The sequence below is a fragment of the Eptatretus burgeri genome, chromosome 1 (assembly GCF_056783735.1).
Source record: "Eptatretus burgeri isolate ZD-2024b chromosome 1, Ebu_testis_v1, whole genome shotgun sequence".
In the NCBI taxonomy this organism is placed as follows: Eukaryota; Metazoa; Chordata; class Myxini; order Myxiniformes; family Myxinidae; genus Eptatretus; species Eptatretus burgeri.
The window spans coordinates 24,998,986-25,025,455 of NC_140961.1; the positions used below are offsets into that span (position 1 = coordinate 24,998,986).

The 26,470-nt window shown below is 40.3% G+C and overlaps 1 protein-coding gene and 1 pseudogene across 3 annotated transcripts in view; both read left to right on the plus strand.

Moving 5' to 3' along the window:
• Nucleotides 1–504: 504 nt before the first annotated feature.
• On the plus strand, nucleotides 505–3,116 carry LOC147034048 (uncharacterized; annotated as a pseudogene).
• Nucleotides 3,117–26,363: 23,247 nt separating this feature from the next.
• CCM2 (CCM2 scaffold protein) overlaps nucleotides 26,364–26,470 on the plus strand; it is an 84,227-nt gene continuing 84,120 nt past the window's right edge. Inside the window, exon 1 of one of the 3 annotated variants that reach the window (XM_085875693.1) lies at nucleotides 26,364–26,470. This exon is cut by the window's right edge and continues 238 nt beyond it. The gene's annotated coding sequence lies outside the window, so the exon portion shown is untranslated. The other 2 variants (XM_085875685.1, XM_085875700.1) reach the window with 2 other exon arrangements.

The window sequence follows — 26,470 nt, forward strand, 5'->3', positions numbered from 1 at the left end:
TTAATAATTCTCGAGCACCCCTGATATCTGGGCAGGTAACAGTAGACCATTAAATTTGCCATCTCATGTGAAAAGAGGTCTTACAGGATTATACTCAAGGCCCCATGCATTTCCGTTCAGATTTACCAACTATTCATCAGCATCACATACTGATGTGTACTCTTGACTGCATCAACTATCGGCAAGTGGGAACTGATGCAGGTAACCATTAAAGATTCTATGTCCAGGGCGGTTCGAATATTTTATGGCAATGGTGGCTGACTTCAGGAAGATAGCGCTCTGTAGTCCATTTGCCCTTCCTATGTTCACTGTAGTGTACCTATGAATTGTCAAAGGTACAGGGTATTTTGGTTGATTTGTCATCCTAAGGGGTCCCTGAAGTATTCCAGCTGGATTGTCCTCAGGACAACATTGGGCAATTTTTTATATGCAAATTAGGGCCGCCATTACTGTAAAATCGATTTTGTTGAATATCTCCGCAACTTTGCATGATAATGTCACAGAAATGGTGTCTATACCCATGTTTTCATGGTCAAGGATTAATATAAAGATATTAAAAAGTTGCCACATCCATATATTTTGTCTTTATGCAAATTAGTTGCCGCCATTACTGAAAAATTGACTTTGTTGAATATCTCTGCAACTTTACATGATAATGTCACAGAAATGGTGTCCATACCTATGTTTTCATGGTAAAGGATTAAGATAAAGGCATTAAAAATGTTACCACATCAAGGTTTATATGTATAATATATGTATTTGATATTATTTAATTGATGTACATGTGGCAACTATCAATAATATCCAATTCTGTCTTCAGGATATAACGATGGCTAGCGGAATGTGTCTGCTCCCAAGCTGCCATGAGAAAGGATCACACAACACAGTGAGAATCCAAGGCATCCACACTCTGATTCAGAGGAGCACAGAGCGGGGTGACGATGATGTCTGTATCCAGTTACAGACCGTCCTGGACACACAAGGAGACAATGCATCCATAGGCTGTCATAAGACATGCTACTGTGTGTACACATCTAAACACAATGTGGCGAAATACATGGCGAAGAAATGGAAAGGTTTTCCCATGTCCGAGAGTGAGCCGCAGACAAGTAGGATCAGACGATCGCAACTTTCAACATTCGACTTTAAGAAACATTGTTTCATTTGTGGTGATGAGTGCCATCTGAAAGATCCCAAGCACCCAGACAGGTGGGAACGTGTAGTCCAGTGTAAAACCAGTGATCGTCCTGGCATTACATCATTCAAAGATGTGCTTCTAGATGTATGTGAGCAGAGGCATGATGATTGGGGTAGAAAGGTTGAAATCCGCATCAAAGGTGCTCTTACAGATTTACCAGCCGCTGAAGCACAATGCCATAAGAAGTGTTTTAATAAGTTCATGGTTATTCCCAAGTATGCTGACTTATCTTCTGATCCTATTGTGCTCGATGATGATGCTCTGAAGGTCGTAGTGGATTACATGTATGCTAATCAACATGTCAGTACCTGGACCACCATTGAGTTGCACGATATGTATTGTGGTCTCGGTGGCTTGCTATCTCGCCAACAGATGTTCGCGAAACTCACTAGCTATTTAGGTAGTGATATCCTGGTAGTACGAATGGAGGGTTGTGCATCTGTTGTGGGGTTCAGGCATCTTATAGGCAAGTCTCTGAAGCTGATTAAGGACGAATCAGTCAACGAGCAGAGCGTGGACATTGTAGTCCGGCAGGTCAGGGTGGAGGCACGAGCCGTCCAGGTCAACAATGCAGGCTATGATATGGGTGACCACTCACAGCAACATGCTCAAACAGACAAGCTCAACTTTGTTGAAACTAATTGCTGAATTGGTTTCTAGTGGAAAAGTGACCCAGCAGTCCCTTAGCCTGACCCAAGCGGTTCAAGGCCACATCACCGGCATCAGAAACCAGACAACGCTGGGGCTAGCAGTGAAGTTACACCACAGGCATGGTAGTTCGGAGATGATCAAGTTGCTACATGACCACAGCTTCATTGTGTCCTATGAAGAGGTCATTCGCTTCCGAAAATCAGCAGCAAAGTTGTTGGGTGACAAAAGCAACATGATACACCAGGCCATGGGTTTGATGCGAAATGTTGGACCAATCTTTGGTTGGTTTGACAATCTTGATCTTCTAGTGTCAACCCCGAATGGACGCCGAGCCACCCGCGTCATGGCTCACGAGTTTCAGCAACATCCCACTGGAATCATGCAGATAGGTAGTGCTCAACCTGGAGTCATGAGCCTTGTCATCCCACACCTGCTCAAAACAGCTGCACGTTCTCTCAACATCAGCACCAATCGATCGATCCCACTGCAGCACTACATGGGACCGAAGAGGGTCAACCCTTCCAATGATTCCAATGACATCAGGAGTCTCGTATGCTGATGTTTGTGCCAGAGAACAGAGTCTCAACGCTGCTCAGCTGAAGGACACACAGTGGCTGAACTCGCTAAGATCCGACGAGAGCATGGAGTGGTACAGATTCAACAATCAACTTGCCAGGCAGGAAGCTCCATCTCCTTCCAAGGCTGCTACAGTGTACCTGTCTGGTCCTCTCATAGATGCCCCACCATCCCATCCTGATACAGTACTCACATCACTACTATACATGAAGAAATCACTAAGTGAACTGGGAATGAGCTATGCAAATCTGTCCATCGATATGCAGCTGTACATGGTTGCGCAGCAGTTAAAGTGGTGGGATCCGACAAGGTTTGAGGATATTATCGTTCGTCCAGGTGCGATGCACATTATCATGTCCTTCTTAGGGTGCATCAGAATGCTGATGAAGGGATTGGGTCTGGATGTTCTGGTTGGAGCAGCATTCAGAGGTATGACGGGGATTATGAATGGGAAGGCATGGGTGAGAGCCATGAGAGCATTTCGCATGGTGTCAGTGGCACTGATGCAGAACTGTCTACAAGGTGGTGAAAAAGCTGAGGAAATCGTGTCATACATGGAAGATGCAAGGCAGAATCCTACCGGCAGACACTGGGTGCTTAATCTGGTGAAACCGACACTCTTGGCTCATCAGTTCCTGCGTGCAGAGAGAGAGGGAAACTGGCTCTTCCAACAACTGTGCTTGGAGCGGATGTTGCCCTCCTTCTTTAGTGCAGGTCACGTTCACTATGCTTGCTATATCTCGTGGCACTTACTAGAAATGAGACACCTACTGCCAGAAGCAGCCAAGACTGACCTCATCGCGGGAGCACATGTCGGTCGTCACAGCAAGGGCTACTGGAACTCAGTATCAGGTGGGTTGTTCATTTTAAACACATGCGGATTCATTCCTTATATTGTCTTCTTCCTTATATAATTAATTGATCTAACTGTTATATAAATATATATTTACAGGTGACCAATTTGGTGAGCAGACAGCTATCAGGACTGGAAAGGGTGGATTGAAGGGTATGACGCTCTCACCTGAGCTGGTTACAGAATGGATCGATTCATTTCCAATCTCGGTCTACCTCTCTGATGCCATGGAACACATATATTCTGAGAAAGTACCCATTGCATCACTGCAGACCAACCACACTAGAAATCTAAGTGTCAACATCACCGTCATGCCGAAGAAAAAAAAAAAAACCAGGGAGTCTGGAACACTGACGCGAACCATTACCTCGACGTGTTTCGACTTATGAGTAACGTACAAGTAACATGTGTCGACGTGTGTCAACGATCGCGTAACGTGCCTACAACTTATGCCAGCGTATGCAGAACGTGTGTCATATGTCGAGAAATTTTCAACATGCTGAAAATTTCTCGACGTACTCGCGTGTACAAAACTTACCCATAACGTATTCGACGTGTGCTGGCTTGGTTCGGCAAATTTTTCATACGTCGGCATACGCTGGCAAAAACGTCAAGGTGTGACAGCGGCTTCACACTTCAATGTCTAGTGCGGTTATGATTTGAATCATCGAGCCGCAGCCTATTAATAGCCTATGCCACGTGATCGTCGGCGATACGCTGCCACGCGCTATGCATAAGTTAGACTATCGTTGGGTATAGGTTGTGAACGCCGACAACACGCTCAGCATTCGTTCGTATAAGTTATCTATATGTGATTAAAACCTTCTTTGTACGTTACGAATACGTTATGCATACGTCCAACACGTTATTATACATCCAAAACTTAAAAAAAACATCAATAGTTGAGCGTACGCCAGCGTTTTACATACATTTTGAGACCTTGCCATACGCTGGCTAAAACGTCAAGGTGTGACAGGGCCTTAATTTGCATATAAAAAAGTTTGCCCAAAGTTGTCCTGAGGACAACCCAGCTGGAATACTTCAGGGACCTATTGGGATCACAAATCAACCAAAAAAACCTTGTACCTTTGACAATTCATAGCTTCTCAAAATGGCAAATGGACTACTGGGATCTATTAAATATAATAAAGCAGGGGTGTGTGTTTGTCGGTCCCCAAACTAATCCCTCAGTTATGGGGCTTGCCCCGCCAAACCTTCTGTGGAACGTTTTGAGGTCCCAGCCGGTGCCTAAAGTGGCAGCATGTTAAAAACAGTTATTGATGACAGTTTGAATATTTGAATGGCAGTTTGAGTCTATGGTTAGATGGAGGTGTGGTGTAATGGACATGTCTACAAGGGTAATGTGTTTATCACTTTATATATTATCACATGAAGTGGTGTATGATTAAAATTATTTAAAGGTCGTAGTACTTTAAATAAAGGTAATAATTAAATGAGTTTGGATGAGGGTAATGTATTGCTGTATTGACTGACTGTCTGGGCACAACTTTGAGGCTGTGGGTCCATTGATGTTGAGTAAATCTACTGGACCTGCGACCGGGGTTGTGGATCCGCTGCTTGGAGAGGTCCTGGGCTGAAAGGATCGAAACCTCTATGAAAAACGGTTCCCAGCTGATGATCCGGGCAGTTGGGAAATCAGTAAATTGCTTACAAGTTAAAGTTATAACTTCTATAAAATAGCTTTTAAAAGTACTTACCAGTACATAATATATCTGTGTTTGTGTGTTTATACCTATATGTACGAGGTGTGTTTAAAAAGTATCCAACCTTAATTTTTCATGCATAAACAAATGAAGCTAGGGAGGCGTGGTTTGGTGCACATATGTTGTTCTTCTTTCGGCTGCTCCCGTTGGGGGTCGCCACAGCGGATCATCCATTATGATCCGCATACTGATTTGGCACAGGTTTTATGCTGGATGCCCTTCTTGACACAACCCTGGTCGCCTCTTACGATACAGGGATAAGGATTGGGTTTCACCATGATTCCGGGCTGCCCTACACCCTCTCCTAGCGCAGCCCAGCGCAGAGCTCCCGTCCTCAAGCAATCCTCCAACCCAAGCCTCCGAGTAGCCGGATTTCAGGTGCACGCCACTATGCCCGGTTGGTTTGGTGCACGTATGTAGGCGATCCTAATCCATATGCGTGAATATTTTCCCGCCTGCCGAAGCTGTCAGTCGCTGACAGATCACCGATGAGTGAGGAAGTGTAAGTGAGCGCCGTCGGATTTTCGTTTTTGACAAAATGATGGATCACTGTGGTCTCATCACCAGTGATCACTTTGTTGAAGAAGTTGGGATCGCTGTTCACAGTCTCCAGCATGTCCTGTGCGATCTCCAAACGGAGTTGCTTCTGCTCGATCGTTAGCAGCTTTGGCACGAACTTCGCTGAGATTCTCCTTAAGCCCAAATCCTCAGTCACAATGGAATGAACGGATCCAATACTGACGCCCGCCTCGTCTGCAAGTTCTCTGATCGTGATTCGACGATCCTGCATCAGCAGGGTCCTCACTTGGTCAATGACGATCTCATTTCGGGATGTTGACGGCCTACCAGAACGTGCTTCACTTTCCACTGATGTGCGACCATCTTTGAAGCGGTTGTACCACTCTTTTATCTGTGTGGTGCCCATTGCTTCGTTCCCGAAGGCCTGTTGAATCTTGCGGATCGTTTCCACTTGGGAATCGCCAAGCTTTACACAAAATTTGATGCAGTAGCGTTGTTCAAGTTTTTCCGTCATTTTGTCAAAAACGAAAATCTGACGGCGCTCACTTACACTTCCTCACTCATCGGCGGTCTGTCGGCGACTGACAGCTTCTGCAGGCAGGAAAATATTCATGCATACTGATTAGGATCGCCTAAATACGTGCACCAAACCACGCCTCCCTAGCTTCGTTTTCTTTACGCACGAAAAATTAAGGTTGGATACTTTTTGAACACGCCTCGTACAGTATATGCCTGGTGTTGGCTTAATGGTTAGGGTGGTGGGCTTGGGATTTCTAGGATCCCGAGTTCAAATCCCACTCACTGTGGAATTAATACCAGGTGGAGTTAACTCGGCCTGTCATGCTTCCGAGGTCGGCAAAATGAGTGCCAGCATGCTGGTAACCTGTGTCGGAGTGGCGACCCGTCCAGGATTGTGTCCAATAGCCAAGGAGACTGCAGAGGCCGCACCAACGCTCTACACAGAGTATGGCCCCAATGGATGGACGGACCTATATGTGTGTTTGTATGTGTTTGTGCGTGTACGTGTGTGTATTATGTCTGGCTTCCTTATTGGGACTACGGTGCAGTAATGGGTCTTTATTATGATTTTGAGTTTCGATCAGTACGAAGCTGCTCCCAATCCTGGTGTAATATCAGAATGGCGTTTATAGTATATGTGTTTACCTCAGGAATGATTGTAACATTGAATTTTGTTATATTAATGGTATCGTATCAATACGTGATTAGAATGATGCTGTTTGGAATTAAAATGTAATGAGATTGAATTTGAAGGAGAAGGAAATAATGTGACGGTTTCCATCCATGACATTTGCGGATTCGGCATTTGTAGTTTCGCCACTGACATCATAGAAATGTTACCTACCTTACTTCTGTTGGGTTCAGCTGCTGTAAGTTTTTTTTGCCAAAGTCCTTCATGAACTGCCTGTCCATGCTGGACATTCGACTGATGGTGCAACAGGAATGTGGAATTTATTGGTTCATGGTTTGGCACTTGCCGTTTCGCATTGTGCGTTTGCTTTTGGACTCCCTCCCATACATAGCTTGGGTACCTCACCAGTACAGTATACAATGCCTGATCCCAAACCACGTGCTGCCATCTCCCAGCCTCCACATGCCATCATGTAAACTTCCAACAACCACTTCACAATAAGGTGAGTTGTTTTGCTGTTTGCTTGTTTGTGAACTTACTGCTTTGAGCTCTCAATGTTAAAAACAACAAAACTTCATACGATCAGATATTTTTTCCCCCACGATTCACCTGCATTGGGGTTTTAAACAGTCACGACGTCATTTGGTCCATTATCACTCCTTTACACCCTTTAGACCCATTTGTGCCATTGAGACCCCCTTAGAGGCTTAGACCTTTACACCTATTTCGACTTTTTGTGACATACACACCTTCTTTGGCTCTTTTGACACTTTTTGGACATATAGACTTTTTAAGACCCTTTGGACATTTGAGACCCCTTTCACTCTTTTGCCTTTCGACCTCTTTAGCCCTTTTAAGACCCTTCAACCCATTTGATCATTATAAAACCCTTTTACAACCCTTTCAACACTTTAGACACCCTGAGACCCTTTATGCTACTTGGATCCCTTCGACCCGTCAGACTTTAAACTATTTTTGACCTTTTAAGAAAATTAAGCCACTTTAGACTCCCAAAGGAAACTGAAAAAAAAATTGTCCCGAAAATAGTTTTTGACGACTTTCTCCGTGCACGATTCACATCGCATCACAAGTTGCAATGACGAATCAAAACTGATATTCCAAAGAGAAACTGATGTTAAAAAGTGAAACTGAAACCCCTGATTTATGGATCATTGGATGGAAAATGAGAATGAAATGCTGTGAGAAATACCAAATGAAAATTGTTGAAAGCAAAGCTATGGGGAGTGCAGAGAGGGGGCAGGTTGGGGACTGAAGAAGAGACATGGAGATGGATAAGTGCCTGTCAGTGGTCAGTTGACATGGCAAGAACATCGGTGATCTTCTGTCATGTGGTAGGCCCAAAATAGGCCGAAATCAGTTTCCCAGCCGAGCTTTCGAAATATCACCCTCACTACCAAGCAGTACTTCAGAGGTACAACGAGCATGGATTGGAAATCTTCGCTGATAGAATGGAACGAGGTTGGCGAGGTTACCAGCTCCACCCACTGCGACATCTGCACACTGAATATTTATACTGAATTTGTATTTTGACCAATCACACTCATTTGAGGTGAGATGTCTACAAACACATCAATGATGGGTACCCTGATAGTGAGGCACAAATCAGATTACCATGGCTGCTTTCCCGACTAACTTGTCATTCTTCAGGACGAATAGTCTTCTTCCCAGATGTCTTGCAGAAAACGTTTGTAGATGCGCAATGCTTTCTCCCATATCACCGATCCCCTCAAAGGAACTTTTTTCTGCATTTGGTTCTTGATCCAAACATTAAGGGCTTTTTGCATCATTTCAATATTCGGATCATGGGAATGGAATGACACTTTATCACTTTGTGGTGTACTTTAATCACCCATGTGGACGCAAACAATGACTCGCAACTCAGCTCAAAACCCACGAATGGTCAAAATGATGGCACCGAAACTAAATGGATGTACAGAGAAGTCTCCCACGATTGGTTGAAACCGTGAACGTGAAGGTTGAGAAATTTAATTAAAACACGATGCTTATTTATACTTTTAAGGTTACAGTGATTTTTATTCCCTTGAAAACCCAAGGAACACCTCAATGCAACACTTTGTCCAATCCCTGGGGAAAATACTGCAAATTAAGACGAGAAAGAACAATCAGAGATTGCAGACCCTTGCCAGGACTTGTTTTGTGTGGTATGTGGAGGATGTATTGACAATGTAGGTTTATGTTCATACAGCAGACAAACCAACCTTTTCGGTTCTATTGTTTTGACTCATGTTGCAATTGTATGTATTTTAGAGACAAAGTCGCATTCTGTACTTTCTAGATGTATGCATATAATAATAGTACGTACAGTATTTTGTAGAGGCACTCACATTCTTAATACACATACTGTATAGACGTACTCACATTCGAGTACATCCTTTGTAGATATGCTCGCATTCTCATAGTACATATTTTATAGGCGTGCTCACATTGTAATAGTATGTACTTTATCGATGTACTTGCATTCTACTTGTGTATACATTATAGAGGTACTCGGTTGAAAATAGATAACGTAATACTGACTACCACCAGATGGCGTTTGGGGCCTACATTAGGACATTATGTGAGGACAGACAGACAAACAAACAAACAGATGGATCCAAATGCAATACCCTCTCTTCCGGTGAGGGTAAAAAAATTAAATCCAATGACAACCAATTGGCAAAACAAAAGAATACCTCAAAGTGAAATGTCATCTAAAGACCCAATCATCTGCTTTATAACATGTATAGTTCTGTCAAATGATCCTGGAGGCTGAAAAAGCAAGTGATAAGGGAAAGAAAATTGAAGTGCTTACTTTGCTTTTGTCAATGTGAGAAGAGTAGATGAAGCCCTTATTCATGATATGCTGTTCATGTGAAATTTCACAAACTACTTGCGATTCCTTTTCATTACTAGTGGGGCAACTTAGCATAACAATTGTGCATTTTGTGAGGAAAGCACCAAATTTGGCACACTCGTAGCCTATCATATTATGAACGGATTTGGATATTGGGCCATCTCAAATTCAGCCGCTGATGGCTGTGGCAGCCATTTTCCACTGCCATCAAAAATTTTGAGATGGTCCAATATCCAAATCTGTTCATAATATGATAGGCTACTCGTGTGCCAAATTTGGTGCTTTCCTCACAAAAGGCACAATTGTTATGCTATATTTAGCTAAGTTGCCCAACTATACCTCGTTTTTAGGTCACCTGTTCAAAGAACAGAGTGCTATAGCTATACCCCCGGCGTGAGCGTCAGCGTGAGCATTATAATGTTAAAGTTTTTGGTGGAAGTTATTTTTTCCTTTCTAATGTTTTTATCTACCACACTATTTTTTATACGCCCGATATATATATATATATATATATATATATATATATATATATATATATATATATATATATATATATATATATATATATATATATCAGGGCGTATTATGTGATACCGGTCGTCCGTCCGTCTGTCTGTCTGTCTGTCTGTCCGTCCGTTCCTGTCCGCACTCTAACTCCAAAAGTTTTCAACTTTCATATTTGGTCCATAGGTACAGACTGTGGAGACGGTGTGTCGCGACATACGTTCGTCATCTAAAGTGGTTGCCATGGCAACCAGGATGCTGTTTTCCATCCGTTTCTGTCCGCACTCTAACTCCCAAAGTTTTCAACTTTCACGTTTCATATTTGGTCCATAGGTACAGACTGTGGAGATGGTGTGTCGCCACATACGTTCGTCATCGAAAGTGGTTGCCATGGCAACCAGGATGCTGTTTTCTATGTCGTAGCACGATTCTGTATATACCTTCTTGTTCGGGCGTATATTGTGCTCACTTGCGCTGTTGTTACTGATTACAATATACAAATACATATATTGCTTTAAAATTATTTGGATCAGACTTCACTGCAATGCTTTATAAAAAATATTAATTTTTAGACGTCTTTTAAAAACGATAAATGTATAAACAGGCGAGCATTGGGTGGCTTTGACACCAACTCTCTGGTTTGGTTAATACATTGTGTCCATCCATCAGGAGCATACTCTGTGCAGAGTGTTGGTGCTGCCCAAGTTGTCTCCTGGGCTATTAGGCACAATCCTGGACGGGTTGCTACTCCGACACAGTATACTCGAATGGCTCAATCATCCCAGAAAGCTGGTACTCATTTTGCCAACCTCAGAAGGATGACAGGCTGAGTCAACCCCACCTGGTATTAATTCAACAGCCAAGCATGATTTGAACTCAGGACTTTAGGATGCCAAGCTCACCACCATAACCATTCAGCCAATATCAGGCATATACATTGTGTAAATAAGTCATCATTCGTCTGAAATAACAAAATGGTTAAAAAAATAAAAGAAAAAGATTTCAGGTCTTATTCCCATCTGTTTGTGGAGAGAGGCTGTTGCGGTTTTTTTGTTGTTTTGCTTTATTTTTACAGAGCTTGCCCTTCACAAGGATAAAGGCCACTCCAGGTGGGGGCTACAGAGGGAGGGCGCCGGATGCCCTTCCTGACGCAACCCTGGTTGCCTCTTACAACACAGGGATATGGTACACCTATTTTAACTGGGGTATACACCGGCCCAGTACACTGGTACTCATTTCGCCGACCTCAGAAGGATGACAGGCTGAGTCAACCCCCTGGTGTATTAATTCAGTGGCGCAACGGGGCTTGAACTCAGGACCTTTTGGATCCCAAGCCGCTGCCCTAACCACTGCGCCAAAACCAGGCTATATATATATATATATATATATATATATATATATATATATATATATATATATATATATATATATATATATATATATATATATATATATATATATATATATATACATATATATATACATATATACATATATATATACATATATATATATACATATATATACATATATATATATATACATATATATATATACATATACACACACACACACACACACACATATACATATACACACACATATACATATACATGTGTGTATATATATATATATATATATATATATATATATATATATATATATATATATATATATATATATATATATATATATATATATATATATATATATGTTGTTGTTCGTCTTTCAGCTGCCCCTGTTAGGGGTCGCCACAGCGGATCATCTGTTATGATCCACATACTGATTTGGCAGAGGTTTTAAGCTGAATGCCCTTCCTGACGCAACCCTGGTCGCCTCTTATGGCACAGGGATAAGGATTGGGTTTCGCCATGATTCCGGGCTGCCCTACACCCTCTCTTAGCGCGGCCCAGTGCAGAGCGCCCGTCCTTAAGCAATCCTCCAACCCAAGCCTCCGAGTAGCCGAATTACAGGCGCACGTCACTACGCCCGGTATATATATATATATATATATATATATATATATATATATATATATATATATATATATATATATATATATATATATATATATACATACATATATATATATATATATATATATATATATATATATATATATATATATATATATATATATATATATATATATATATACATACATATATATATATATATATATATATATATATATATATATATATATATATATATATATATATATATATATATATACAGTGCCTCTAGAAAGTCTACACCCCCTTTCAAAATTTTCACTTTCTGTTGCCTTATCGTCTGGAATTAAATTGCATTAAATCAGACTTTTTCTACCTTTATTTACACATAACCTCCAAGTAAAAAACAAATTCTAAAAATTTCAGAAAATCAATTGGAAATACAAAACAAGAACATCTTGGTTGGATAAGTGTCCACCCCTTTATAATAGCAATTGTAAACTAGAATGGCACTTGGTAGAGTGCATTTCTCTGCCACATAATGCCTGATCCATGAGAACATATTGGGCCCAACACATTTTTGAAATGTCATGCCATGCAGAACGATATCGTTTTTGGCCCAAACTCTCAATGAAGAATCACTTTAAAAATTATGAATAAATCTCGTGTCCATATCCGGATTCGGATCTTCGCCAAAATTGAATCAATTCTTAATTGTCACACACCCAACATGCCCACCAAGTTTCATCCAAATCTGTCCACAACGTTTTGAGATATCGTGCTTTGTATCATTTTGGCCCTGTCTCTCATTGGTGAAGAATCACTTAAAATTTTTCGTAATCGGATCCGAATCTTCACCAAAATCAAATCAGTTCGTCCTTGTCACACACAAAACCTGTTCACAAAATTTCATCAGAATCTGTCCACAACTTTTTTAGATATCCTGCACACAAACAAACAAATGAAAAATCACTCTGTGACAACTTGGCGAAACGGAACGGCACTCCATAGAAAACATACCGCGGATACGCTGAATAGTTTACACTTTGCATTTCCACTGATAGGTCGGATTTGATTCCGGAACCTCAACCGTAATCGAATTGGCTTGTTCTCGTCACTGAACAAACTCTTCCACCTCGTTTTGTCGCAAGTCGTGCACAACTTTTAGAGATAACATGCAAAACATAGTTTCTGGCCTCATCTCTCAATGGTGAAGAATCACCTGAAAAATTCTCGAATCTGGATCCGGATTCAAATCTTCAACAAAATCGAATCAATTAGTCCTTGTCACACACCCAACCTGACCACAAAGTTTCATCCGAATCTGTCCTCAACTGTTTGAGATCTCATGCAATATCATTTTTAGCCCCATCTCTCAATTGTGAAAAATCAGTTAAAAATTAAATAAACCTTGTATCCAGAAATAGAGTCAGATCTTCACCAAAATAGAATTGATTCTTCCTCATGGCACTCCCAACCTGTGCACCAGGTTTCGTGTGAATCCATCCATAACCTTTTGAGATATTCTGTGAATATCGTTTATGGCCCAATCTCTTAACGGTGGCGAAGAATCATTTAAAAAAAATTCTCATATCCGGATCTGGATTCGGATCTTCACCAAAATTTAGCATTGCCATTCTTGGCCGGTCACCGACACACAAAAAAAAAATTCAAAACGATTGCTTGAAAACTGAGGCCAAAAATGATGTGACAAACAAACAAAGAGACAGACAAACGCAACAGATGCAAAAAAAATGCAACAGACGCAAAAAAAACGCAAAAACGCAAAAAATATTTTTCACCAAGTAGTTAACAAACAAACAGACTGAAAGGGATGAAAACACGACCTTCCCCTTTGGAGGTGGAGGCAATTAGCTCAGGTGTAACCAATCACCTTCATAATCACACACCAAGTTAATTGGACTCCACCTGTATTCAATTGTAGTGATTCTGATTATTTCAGAATAAAATCAGCTGTTCCTGTAGGTTCATTCCCTCTGCTGGGGAGTGGATTTCACAGCAAAGTTTCAACTATGAGCACCAAGGAGCTTTCAAAAGACCTCCAGGATAAAGTTGTGGAAAGGCACAGATGAGGGGATTGGTATAAAATATTTCAAAGGCCTTGAATATCCCTTGGAGCACAGTCAAGACAGTCGCACCAGCTCGGTGATGGTGTGTTCATCATACATTTTCATTACAAACCACTATGTCCATCCTTTGGACCTTCTCATCCTCACTTTGATAAACTTTCATGACTTAGGCAAATGGCCAGTCATTGTGAGGGTGTTCTTTCTCTTTCATTAGAATGATGTTTCCTGCGGTTAGGTTGGATATGATGTTATTCCACTTGCATTGGGGTTGAAGACTTCAGATGTACTCCTTTCTCCACCACAGCCAGAAATGGTTGGCTAGGTATTGAGTGCGTCACCACCACTTTTGCCCGTACAAGTCATTTTCAAGAAATTTGCCCGGGGGGAGTAGTAATGGTTGGGTCTTCATTCATTGTAAGGAGCATGTTTGAGCAGAGTGCCTGTGGGTCATTGGCATGTGAATAGATGATGGTGATCGGTCTTGTGTTGACTTTGACAGAAGCCTCTGCCGTTAATGTTATGAGCACATTGTGCATTAGTTGATGTCTGCCCAGCTTGATGAACATCGAGTCGAAGACTCTTCAGACGGTACCTATCTGTCTCTCGCAGGACTCTACTGATGTTACCTATCTATCTCTCACTTATTCCTCTAAAATGGGAACTGTGTGGTGGACTGAACTCCTAGTCACAACCCTGTTAGGAGAGGTAAAGTATCTTGTTCTACATTTCTGAGCAAACTCTGTAATGGCTGTTTCAAATTCATTCTTGGCTCTGATGAAGTTTGTGAACCTGTCACATCTACGTTTTCGAACTGGATCATGGATGGCTGTGAATCGACTGAAGGCATAGGTGAATGCTGATGTGTCTTTCGCGTCGATAACATTGACATGCACAGCTGTACGGGAAAGACGTACAAAGATGATGGGCCACCGCTTGGCGTCTGATGTGCCTCCTCTGATTTTTCGAATGAGCGTGCCCTCGGGTCCAACGACGTCCATTCCCACATTGGTGAGGAGAGGAGTCTCTGCAAACCTGTCATTGAGGTCTTCCATGATCCGAGTGTTATTACTTACGAAATCTAAAGATTTCGGAAGTATATTGATGACTTCCGTTTCTGTTTGTTACTTACGAAATCTAAAGATTTCGTAAGTATATTGATGCCTTCCGTTTCTGTTTGTTTGTTTGTTATCTTGCCAAAAGGAAGTTTTTGCAAGATATGTTAGTCAGCTTGTATGTTTTTTTATTTTTTTATTTTTAATTTTTGTCTGTATTCACGTATAAAAAATTCTGCAGAGCACAGTTATCATCGGAAATTTTTGTAACTTCGCATATCAGAGGCCTATAGAGGTCCCTTTCAGCACACAAAATTTTGAAGGTCAAGGTCAAAGGTCAAGGTCACTTTGGCACAAATCAGGGGAGTCAACGAAACCCTTATTTTTTGAGTAATTTTGATCGGATGTCTTCAAACTTCATGGGAATATAGTTCATGGTCTGGTGCTCAGCTGATTAATTTTTGGTGGCGATTGGCCTTGACCTTCATGGTTAGCACCTGAGGTCAAACATATTTGACCCCAAGGTCAAATTTTCAAGTTTTAGGAACCATATCGTGTAGTACCTCAAATTAAACACCTCGATGAGTGCTTTCTAGATATGTCAAGCTTGAGACATTATGACGTCATTTGGTGACATTATGAGGCAAAAGCATATTTTTCATGGTTACTCTGTAGAATGATTCTCATCGGAATCTCTCGTAGTATAGGCAGATATTCCTCAAGGAGTCGCTCCTGGTGGATAGCAGCTCTGTTCACCTCAGTGTGACCTTAAAGAAGTCACACGTGGTCACCTTTTGGCAAGACACGGGTCACCCTGCAGGTGACATTGGTTTATTTGTTTGTTTGTTTGTAGGCACGATATCTCGAGAACGGAAGAAGCTACCAATGTCAAATTACACCACGTGATTCAGGAGGCTGATGGCTAGTGCTGATTAGATTTTGGTCAAAATCGGTCAAAGGTCAAGGTCACAGTGAGGTCAAACATCCAAAAAATGATAACTCGAGAACGGAAGAAGCTTCCAATGTCAAATTACACCACGTGATTCAGGAGGGTGGTGGCTCGCGCTGATTAGATTTTGGTCAAAATCGGTCAAAGGTCAACGTCACAGTGAGGTCAAACATCCAAAACATTCGATTTTTGATGGTTTGGGACAGAATTATCGTAGAAACTTCTGGTTTGTGTCGCTACCTTCTCAGGAGACAGCTTTTATTAGACAAGGTCAGAGGTCAAGTTGACGATTTCGTAAGTACCAGTCTGTGACTGCTTGTTTGTTTGTTTGTTTGTTTGTTTGTAGGCACGATAACTCGAGAACAGAAGAAGCTACCAATGTCAAGTTACACCACGTGATTCAGGAGGGTGATGGCTAGTGCTGATTAGATTTTGGTCAAAATCGGTCAAAGGTCAAGGTCACAGTGAGGTCAAACATCCAAAACATTCGATTTTTGATGGTTTGGTACAGAATCATCGTAGAAACTTCTGGTTTGCGTCGCTACCTTCTCGAGACACAGCTTTTATTAGAGAAGGTCAGAGGTCAAGTTGACGATTTCGTAAGTACCAGTCTATGACTGCTTGTTTGTTTCTTAGTCTTCTACAGCTCAAGCAGTGGTGAATTACACTTCTTACCAGGTTCTGCACACCGATGACCCAGAAGTCTTTTGCTCTGGTGGCCGCAAGGGTGGACTGGTGACCATGGTTTTCGATGTCACAGTGGACATGTTCTGTTAAGAATTTGGAGATGTGGCTGTGTTAGGGTCAGAGTACTCGGTGTCAGCCACACAGATAAAGGTCAGTTTGAAGGAGTCTTCCTCTAATGTAGATAACTCCTCATTCGTCTCGGAGCAGGCTTGGTTGATAGATGGGGGTCTGTCTCTTCAAAGTGGCCTAGTCATTACAGTCTGATGTCTTTGCAGCTGTTTGTGCCTTCAGTTCCTCTGAGAAGTCCTCTTTCTGCACTGCGCTAAGGATGACGTTTTCTGCACCTTTCACTCCATCTACCATGGGCTGTTTAGGTAGATCCTTCCTTTTTTCTTTCACAAAACTAAGTCTTGTGGAGCAGTATTTTTGTTGTATTGTTTGCCACCACTCTACTGATCATAATGGAAAAATGACTGAATCTTCCTGGAGGAAAAATGACTGAATCTTCCTGCACTTACATTGTTTGTCTGGCTCTGTTTGGGTTCTGAAGTAGGTGTGGGGAGGGTGCAGGTTCGCTTTCACACTTCAGGGTCATTACTTCAATTTGAAAGGGGTCTTGGGCATCCTTCAAGGATGTGTCTAGTTCAAGAGTATCATCCAGTTCCCAGAGCCAGATCAGAGAGACAAGTTGAATGGCAGTAATAGAACGTGTAACTAAATATTTAGGATTTCAGTCCATTGAAATGTATCAACCTTGTTTGGCTGGGGACATGTGGTGGATCCTCTGAACTCTGTTCGCCCCATACACATGGAAACATCTTCATTCACTGTTAATGTAGCCTGTTAAATAAAGACGAAAGTGCATTGTTAAAGACGTGCTGTCTGTGTAGTAGGTTGTACAATCTATGATATCTCTTGTTTCTGACATAATCATCTGAGCTAACTCTGTTGCTGGGATGGCATTGCAGAGCTCCAGGCAGAGAATTGACCCCGTGTAAGCTGGGTTGACCTTCGCCTTGTCATGGAGAAGAGCTACGCTAACTCATCCTTCATGGTTCATTAAGCGCAGGTATGGACTATGCCTATGGCTTGGTCACTGGCATCAGAAAATATGTGGAACTCACGTCTTAGGACGGGACCAAAACTGGTAGGTGAGTCGCACTGCTTGCAGGTTAATTTTCTCCACCCAAATGAGACTATCGCACCAATGGGTCCAGTGGAGTAAGCATTCTTGTGATAGAGAAGCATCCCATCCCATATTAGTGGGTCTTCCCTTGCTCGTCTCTGTAATTAGCTCTCTTGGGATTAATTCCCTGTCAATCGTGAAGGGTGTAAGTATGTATGTCTATTGGGTTATAGATAGAGTTTATGGTGGCCAAGACTCCCCGCGATGAAAACTGCTTTTCTTGCAGGTTTCCCTTGAACATGAACATGTTGGGCTGTCGCGATCATTGGATGCCCAATGATCCTTGTGTGGGTAGTACATCTTGGTTGAAGTCTAGGTTCTGCAAGTAAATTCTCTGACACAGCGTTCATCAACTCCTTGTCGTTCGGGACTAAGTTGACATTCCCAGCAGCCAGCGAGACTAATTATTTTGATGAGACTGATGTCTGCAGTGTTCACAGGCCAGGAGGTTAGTCCATCATTCCATGTGCAGGTGATGCATGATGTCATCACCAGCTGTGATGTCAGGAAGGGAGTACTCAGTTTTTACTCCGTTTGTTTTCTTGTTTGTGTGTCCGGGCAATATCTCAGCCATCCTTTGAGCTAGGAAGCTGAAATTTGGGGACAAAAGTGAAGATGTGCTTTGGCAAAAACAGTAGTTTTTAATCTTGCCAAAATGAAGTTTTTGTAAGATATGCTAGTCAGCTTGTATGTTTTTTGTTTGTTTGTTTGTTTGTTTGCTTGTCTGTAATCACGTATAAAAAATTCTGCAGAGCACAGTTATAATTGGAAATTTTTGTAACTTCGCATATCAGAGGCCTATAGAGGTCCCTTTCAGTGCACAAAATTTTGAAGGTCAAGGTCAAAGGTCAAGGTCACTTTGTCGCAAATCAGGGGAGTCGACAAAACCCTTATTTTTTGAGTAATTTTGATCGGATCGTCTTCAAACTTCATAGGAATATACTTCATGGTCTGGCGCTCAGCTGATTAATTTTTGGTGGCGATTGGCCTTGACCTTCATGGTTAGTGCCTGAGGTCAAACATATTTGACCCCAAGGTCAAATTTTCAAGTTTTAGGAACCATATCATGTAGTACCTCAAATTGAACACCTCGATGAGTGCTTTCTAGATATATCAAGCTTGAGACATTATGACGTCATTTGGTGACGTTATGAGGCAAACGCATATTTTTCATGGTTACTCTGTAGAACGATTCTCATCGGAATCTCTCGTAGGCAGATATTCCTCAAGGAGTCGCTCCTGGTGGATAGCAGCCATGTTCTCCTCAGTGTGACCTGAAAGAAGTCACACATGGTCACCTTTTGGCAAGATATGGGTCACCCTGCGGGTGACATTGGTTTTTTTTATTTTTTTATTAATCAGTCAATTCATGGACCATACTCTTCAACAAAGCATTGGAAGTGCCAAAGCAGTTTTTACGTGGCTATTTGGCAGAATCTGGATGGATTGCCACTCCGACCATTTCGTGGAGCACAGCTGTGCCACTGATTCTGTGCCCCTTTTATCAGAACACTGGTCCTCATTTCACAGACAGGCTGAATCAACCCCACCTGCTGTTAATTCAGCAGCCAACAGGGCTCAAAATCAGGATCCGAGGATCCCAACCAGCCACCCCAACCACTAAGCCAACACCAGGCTTTATCAATCAATTAATAAACAACTTAATTACTATCTATTTATTAATTACTTAGTAATTTTTTTCTCATCTGGGCAATAGCTCAGGCACATTTTGAGCGAACAAGCTGATATTTTGACATGACAGTGAACAAGAGATTTGGCTATTAAGAGACCAGCATACAGCAGCTTCTTCGCTCACTACAGATCTGGGTAAAATCACAAACTGGTCCAACACGTGGAACATGTCTGTCAATCCAGACAAATCTCACACTCTCTATGTCTCTCCAAAAGGACCATTTAGAACCCCCGCCCATCCACTTTCTCAATAATCCTCTGGAAGAAGCCCTTCCTTTCAAGCTTCTGGGTCTCACTATCTGCCATGACCTTTCCTGGGAAAGCTACATTTCAAACCTGGCCTCTAAAGCCAGTCGCCGACTGGGAATCCTCCGTTGTGCAAAGTCTTTCCTCGGCCCACTTACAAAGCTTTAGTCCGCAGCCTGATGGAGTACTGCTCTCCACTCTGGGCTGGTGCTCCTGCCTCCCACCTTTCTTGGCTTCATGCTGTGAAAATCAAGGCATTTCGGATCATTGGTATCTCCCACGATGAGGCTGAGTCATTGGGCCTCTCACTCTCTCACCGCAGGCTGGTCGGAGGTCTTTCTGTCTTCTACCGTCTCCTCTCCTGCCAATCCCCCCCCCTGCTCTCTCTGTGATTTGTCCCTACCATATTTCCGCAGGGCGCTAAGGTCTGCCAACAACCCCCTTCTGGTAAAACTACCAAAATCACGAATAACTGCTCACCTTCATTCTTTCATTCCTCTTTTCTCCCGCCTTTGGAATAAACTCCCTCACTCTATTCAATCCCATTCTTCCCTCCAGGCCTTCAAAACAGGTGTTCACCACCAAATCTTGTCATCCCCCATCCAAATCCTCGATCTTTTCTACCCCCAATAACCCACCCAAGCCCACCTCTTTCAAATTCCCTGCTTTCCTTCCTGAAAGTCCCTGTAATATCCATCTTGTATTCCCCGTGTTCCCCGCCCAATCCCTCTCCCTTCCACAGATCTCCTAATGTCTCTGTTCCCCACTGTTTTGTCCTTCCCACTCCCACCCCTCTTGTCTCATGCCCCCCCCCCTTGCTGTGTGTTGTGTGTCAGCTCTCACACGAGCCTCGACAAGGTATACAAAATGTTTTTTGGGGATTTATTGATTCATCAGCTAATCGATGAATTATTCATTTTTCGATAAATCACTTAATTAATCTTGAAAAAGTTAAAGATTCAGTTGAAACAGTGGTGCTTTTGGTATGCTATGAGCAAATTGATTTGGAACTTAATGATTTTACGATTATTATTTATTTATTTTAATTATGCAATGAATCAATCAGTTATTGTACACCGCTCCATCCCAATTCCATCTCCATGTGCTGCACAGCGAGTATCATTTGTACACTTTCACCTCAGCAGTACATTTGTATACATAAACCAAGTATCATTTGTTCACTTTCACCTTAGAAGTACATTTGTATACATAAACCAAGTATCATTTGTACACTTTCACCTTAGAAGTACATTTGTATACATAAACCAAGTATCATTTGGACACATAAACCAAGTATCATTTGTGCAATTTCACCTCAGAAGTACATTTGTATACATAAACCAAGTATCATTTGGACACATAAACCAAGTATCATTTGTGCACTTTCACCTCAGAAGTACATTTGTATACATAAACCAAGTATCATTTGGACACATAAACTAAGCATCATTTGTGCACTTTCACCTCAGAAGTACATTTGTATCCATAAACAAAGTATAATTTGGACAGATTCACCTTAGAAGTTAATTTGTACACATAACTATAATTTGTACACATAAACTAAGCATCATTTGTACACATAAACTAAGTATCATTTGTACATATAAACTAAGTATCATTTGGACATATTCACCTCAGAAGTTCATTTGTACACATAAACTAAGTAGATTTGTACACTTTCACCTCAGAAGTATATATGTATACATAAACTAAGTTTCATTTGGACATATTCACCTCAGAAGTACATTTGCACACATAAACCAAGTATCATTTGGACACATTCACCTCAGAAGTATGTATGTGTACATAAACCAAGTATCATTTGGACATATTCACCTCAGAAGTACATTTGTACACATAAACTAAGTATCATATCGACACATAAACCAAGTATAATTTGTACACATTCACCTCAGAAGTACATTTCTACACATAAACCATGTATCATTTGTACACATTCACTTCAGAAGTACATATGTATACATAAACCAAGTATCATTTGGACATATTCACCTCAGAAGTACATTTGTATACATAAACTAAGCATCATTTGGACACATTCACCTCAGAAGTATATATGTGTACAAAAAGCAAGTATCATTTGTACACATTTACCTCAGAAGTACAGTTGTACAAATAAACCAAGTATATTTGTACACATTCACCTCAGAAGTATATATGTATACATAAACAAAGTATCATTTGGACATGTTCACCTCAGAAGTAGATTTGCCCACATAAACCAAGTATCATTTGTACACATTCACCTCAGAAGTACATTTGTACACATAAACCAAGTATCATTTGTGCACATAAACTAAGTATAATTTGGACATATTCACCTCAGAAAGACATTTGCACACATAAACCAAGTATCATTTGTACACATTCACCTCAGAAGTACATTTGTATGCATTAACTAAGTATCATTTGGACACATTCACCTCAGAAGTATATATGTGTACAAAAACCAGGTATCATTTGTACACATTCACCTCAGAAGTACATTTGTACACACAAACTAAGTATCATTTGAACACATAAACCAAGTATCATTTGTACACATAAACCAAGTATCATTTGTACACATTCACCTCAGAAGTACTGTATATATGTATACATAAACCAAGTATCATTTGGACATATTCACCACTGAAGTATATTTCTATACATAAACAAAGTATCATTTGTACATATTCACCTCAGAAGTACATTTGTACACATAAACCAAGTATCATTTGTACACATTCATGTCAGAAGTACATATGTATACATAAACCAAGTATCATTTGGACATATTCACCTTAGAAGTATATATGTATATATAAACTAAGTTTCATTTGGACATATTCAGCTCAGAAGTACATTTGTACACATAAACCAAGTATCATTTGTACACATTCACCTCAGAAGTACATTTGTATACATAAACTAAGCATCATTTGGACACATTCACCTCAGAAGTATATATGTGTACAAAAACCAAGTATCATTTGTACACATTCACCTCAGAAGTACATTTGTACACAAACCAAGTATATTTGTACACATTCACCTCAGAAGTATCTATGTATACATAAACAAAGTATCATTTGGACATGTTCATCTCAGAAGTATATTTGTCCACATAAACCAAGTATCATTTGTACACATTCACCTCAGAAGTACATTTGTACACATAAACCAAGTATCATTTGTACACATAAACTAAGTATCATTTGGATATATTCACCTCAGAAGTTCATTTGTACACATAAACTAAGTACATTTGTACACATTCACCTCAGAAGTATATATGTATACATAAACTCAGTATCATTTGGACATATTCACCTCAGAAGGACATTTGCACAGATAAACCAAGTATAATTTGTACACATTCACCTCAGAAGTACATTTGTATGCATAAACTAAGTATCATTTGGACACATTCACCTCAGAAGTACATTTGTATGCATAAACTAAGTATCATTTGGACACATTCACCTCAGAAGTATATATGTGTACAAATTCTCCTCAGAAGTACATTTGTACACATAAACCAAGTATCATTTGGAAACATAAACCAAGTATCATATGTGCACATTCACCTCCGAAGTACATTTGTACACATAAACCAAGTGTCATTTGTACACATAAACTAAGTATCATTTGTACACATTCACCTCCGAAGTACATTTGTACACATAAACCAAGTATCATTTGTACACATAAACCAAGTATCATTTGTACATATTTACCTCAGAAGTACATTTGTACACACAAACTAAGTATCATTTGGACATACTCACCTCAGAAGTATGATTTGTACACATCAACTAAGTATCATTTGTACATGTTTACCTCAGAAGTACATTTGTACACACAAACCAAGTGTCATTTGTACACATAAACTAAGTATCATTTGTACACATTCACCTCCGAAGTACATTTGTACACATAAACCAAGTATCATTTGTACATATTTACCTCAGAAGTACATTTGTACACACAAACTAAGTATCATTTGGTCATACTCACCTCAGAAGTTTCATTTGTACACATCAACTAAGTATCATTTGTACATGTTTACCTCAGAAGTAGATTTGTACACATAAATTAAGTATCATTTGGACACATTCACCTCAGAAGTTCATTTGTACACATCAACTAAGTATCATTTGTACATGTTTACCTCAGAAGTAGATTTGTACACATAAATTAAGTATCATTTGGACACATTCACCTCAGAAGTACATTTGTACACATAAACCAAGTATCATTTGTACACATAAACTAAGTATCATTTGTACATATTTACCTCAGAAGTACATTTGTACACATAAACTAAGTATCATTTGGACATACTCACCTCAGAAGTATCATTTGTACACATCAACTAAGTATCATTTGTACATGTTTACCTCAGAAGTAGATTTGTACACATAAATTAAGTATCATTTGTACACATTCACCTCAGAAGTACATTTGTACACATAAACCAAGTATCATTTGTACACATAAACCAAGTATCATTTGTACACATTCACCTCAGAAGTACTGTATATATGTATACATAAACCAAGTATCATTTGGACATATTCACCACTGAAGTATATTTCTATACATAAACAAAGTATCATTTGTACATATTCACCTCAGAAGTACATTTGTACACATAAACCAAGTATCATTTGTACACATTCATGTCAGAAGTACATATGTATACATAAACCAAGTATCATTTGGACATATTCACCTTAGAAGTATATATGTATATATAAACTAAGTTTCATTTGGACATATTCAGCTCAGAAGTACATTTGTACACATAAACCAAGTATCATTTGTACACATTCACCTCAGAAGTACATTTGTATACATAAACTAAGCATCATTTGGACACATTCACCTCAGAAGTATATATGTGTACAAAAACCAAGTATCATTTGTACACATTCACCTCAGAAGTACATTTGTACACAAACCAAGTATATTTGTACACATTCACCTCAGAAGTATCTATGTATACATAAACAAAGTATCATTTGGACATGTTCATCTCAGAAGTATATTTGTCCACATAAACCAAGTATCATTTGTACACATTCACCTCAGAAGTACATTTGTACACATAAACCAAGTATCATTTGTACACATAAACTAAGTATCATTTGGATATATTCACCTCAGAAGTATCATTTGTACATGTTTACCTCAGAAGTATCATTTGTACATGTTTACCTCAGAAGTACATTTGTACACATAAACTAAGCATCATTTGGACACATTCACCTCAGAAGTACACGCCTTCCCCCCGATTCCTTCTCCATCGTGCTGCACAGCGGCACGCACCAAAGGCACCCCGACAACGTCGCCCACTGGAGGATATATTATTTATTTATTTGGCATGTGAGCGCTGTAACTTGAATCCACCTTTTTCACTTGTTATTTTATTTTCCTTACAACTTTTCGATCGCTATTATCTATACAATGTGGTATGATAAAAGAGATGTTTGTCTGTCCGTCTGTGTGTATGTCGCCATGTTTCTCAGAGATGGTGGAACGGATCTTCATCAAACCTTCAGAGGTTCACTGGTGAGGGACTGCGAATGTTTTCGGGGGAAAAAAAACGAAAATTTTTTTTAGAAAATTTCTCAAACGAAAGTTGGATTTTTAAAATATTTTTTTGTCGCTCTTTTGTGCCTCAACCTTTGTCGCTATGTGAAAGGTAATATTAAATGATCCCTGACTCCATTCCTTCGTGGGTGCAGGGAAGTGTTTTAATTAGGCACCCACAAAAAACCAGAGAAAAAAACATGTTTTAAAATCATAGATTTCTTCAAAATGCCAACAGGATTCGAACAGTACCGGGGAACGCTGGCATATGTCATTTTGTTGATCACCCCCTGTTATTATCAATTCCCGTTATTAATTATTCCATTTTCTCCAATTAATGTCGAGGACGTGTGAGAAGAAGCTGACATTTATATGAACCAAAACCTTAAGATCCACCCAGAACACTTTTAAATGGAAATACTTAAATAATAAAAAATTATCAGTTATTAAAGATGTTCTGATTGGCGGTTGTAATTAACGTCCCTCTCGCTCCATAACACCAATTGGATCACCGTCGCAGTTGGATCAAACATGGCGCTCAGTAAGCCGCTTGACCGGTCTTCCTACGTTTGGATCGTTGTAGATTTTTCCACCACATCCGTGTCTCCTCCTTCCGTTTGAATGACGATTTCGCACAGGCTCGTCGGGAAAAATGTATTTTCGTTCTGTTTTCAACGATTGAAAAAAAAAAAATCGTTTGAGGTACTTTCGTCAACTACACCGCTTAAAGGGAGAATTTTTACATGACAACGTATTAACGGATTTAAATGGCATGTAGTAAAAATTTTTTATTTTATTTACCCCGTGTTACTGAATGTTACTTATTATTATTAATATATATTTTTTTCCTTTCATGGTCGCCAATTGGAGCATGCGTTACGGTGCAACGTGAAACTTGCATGAAGTGATCGTTTGGCGGAAGCGGCGGTAATGGTTTTACGCTGCGAGGGAGGGAGGAAGGATGT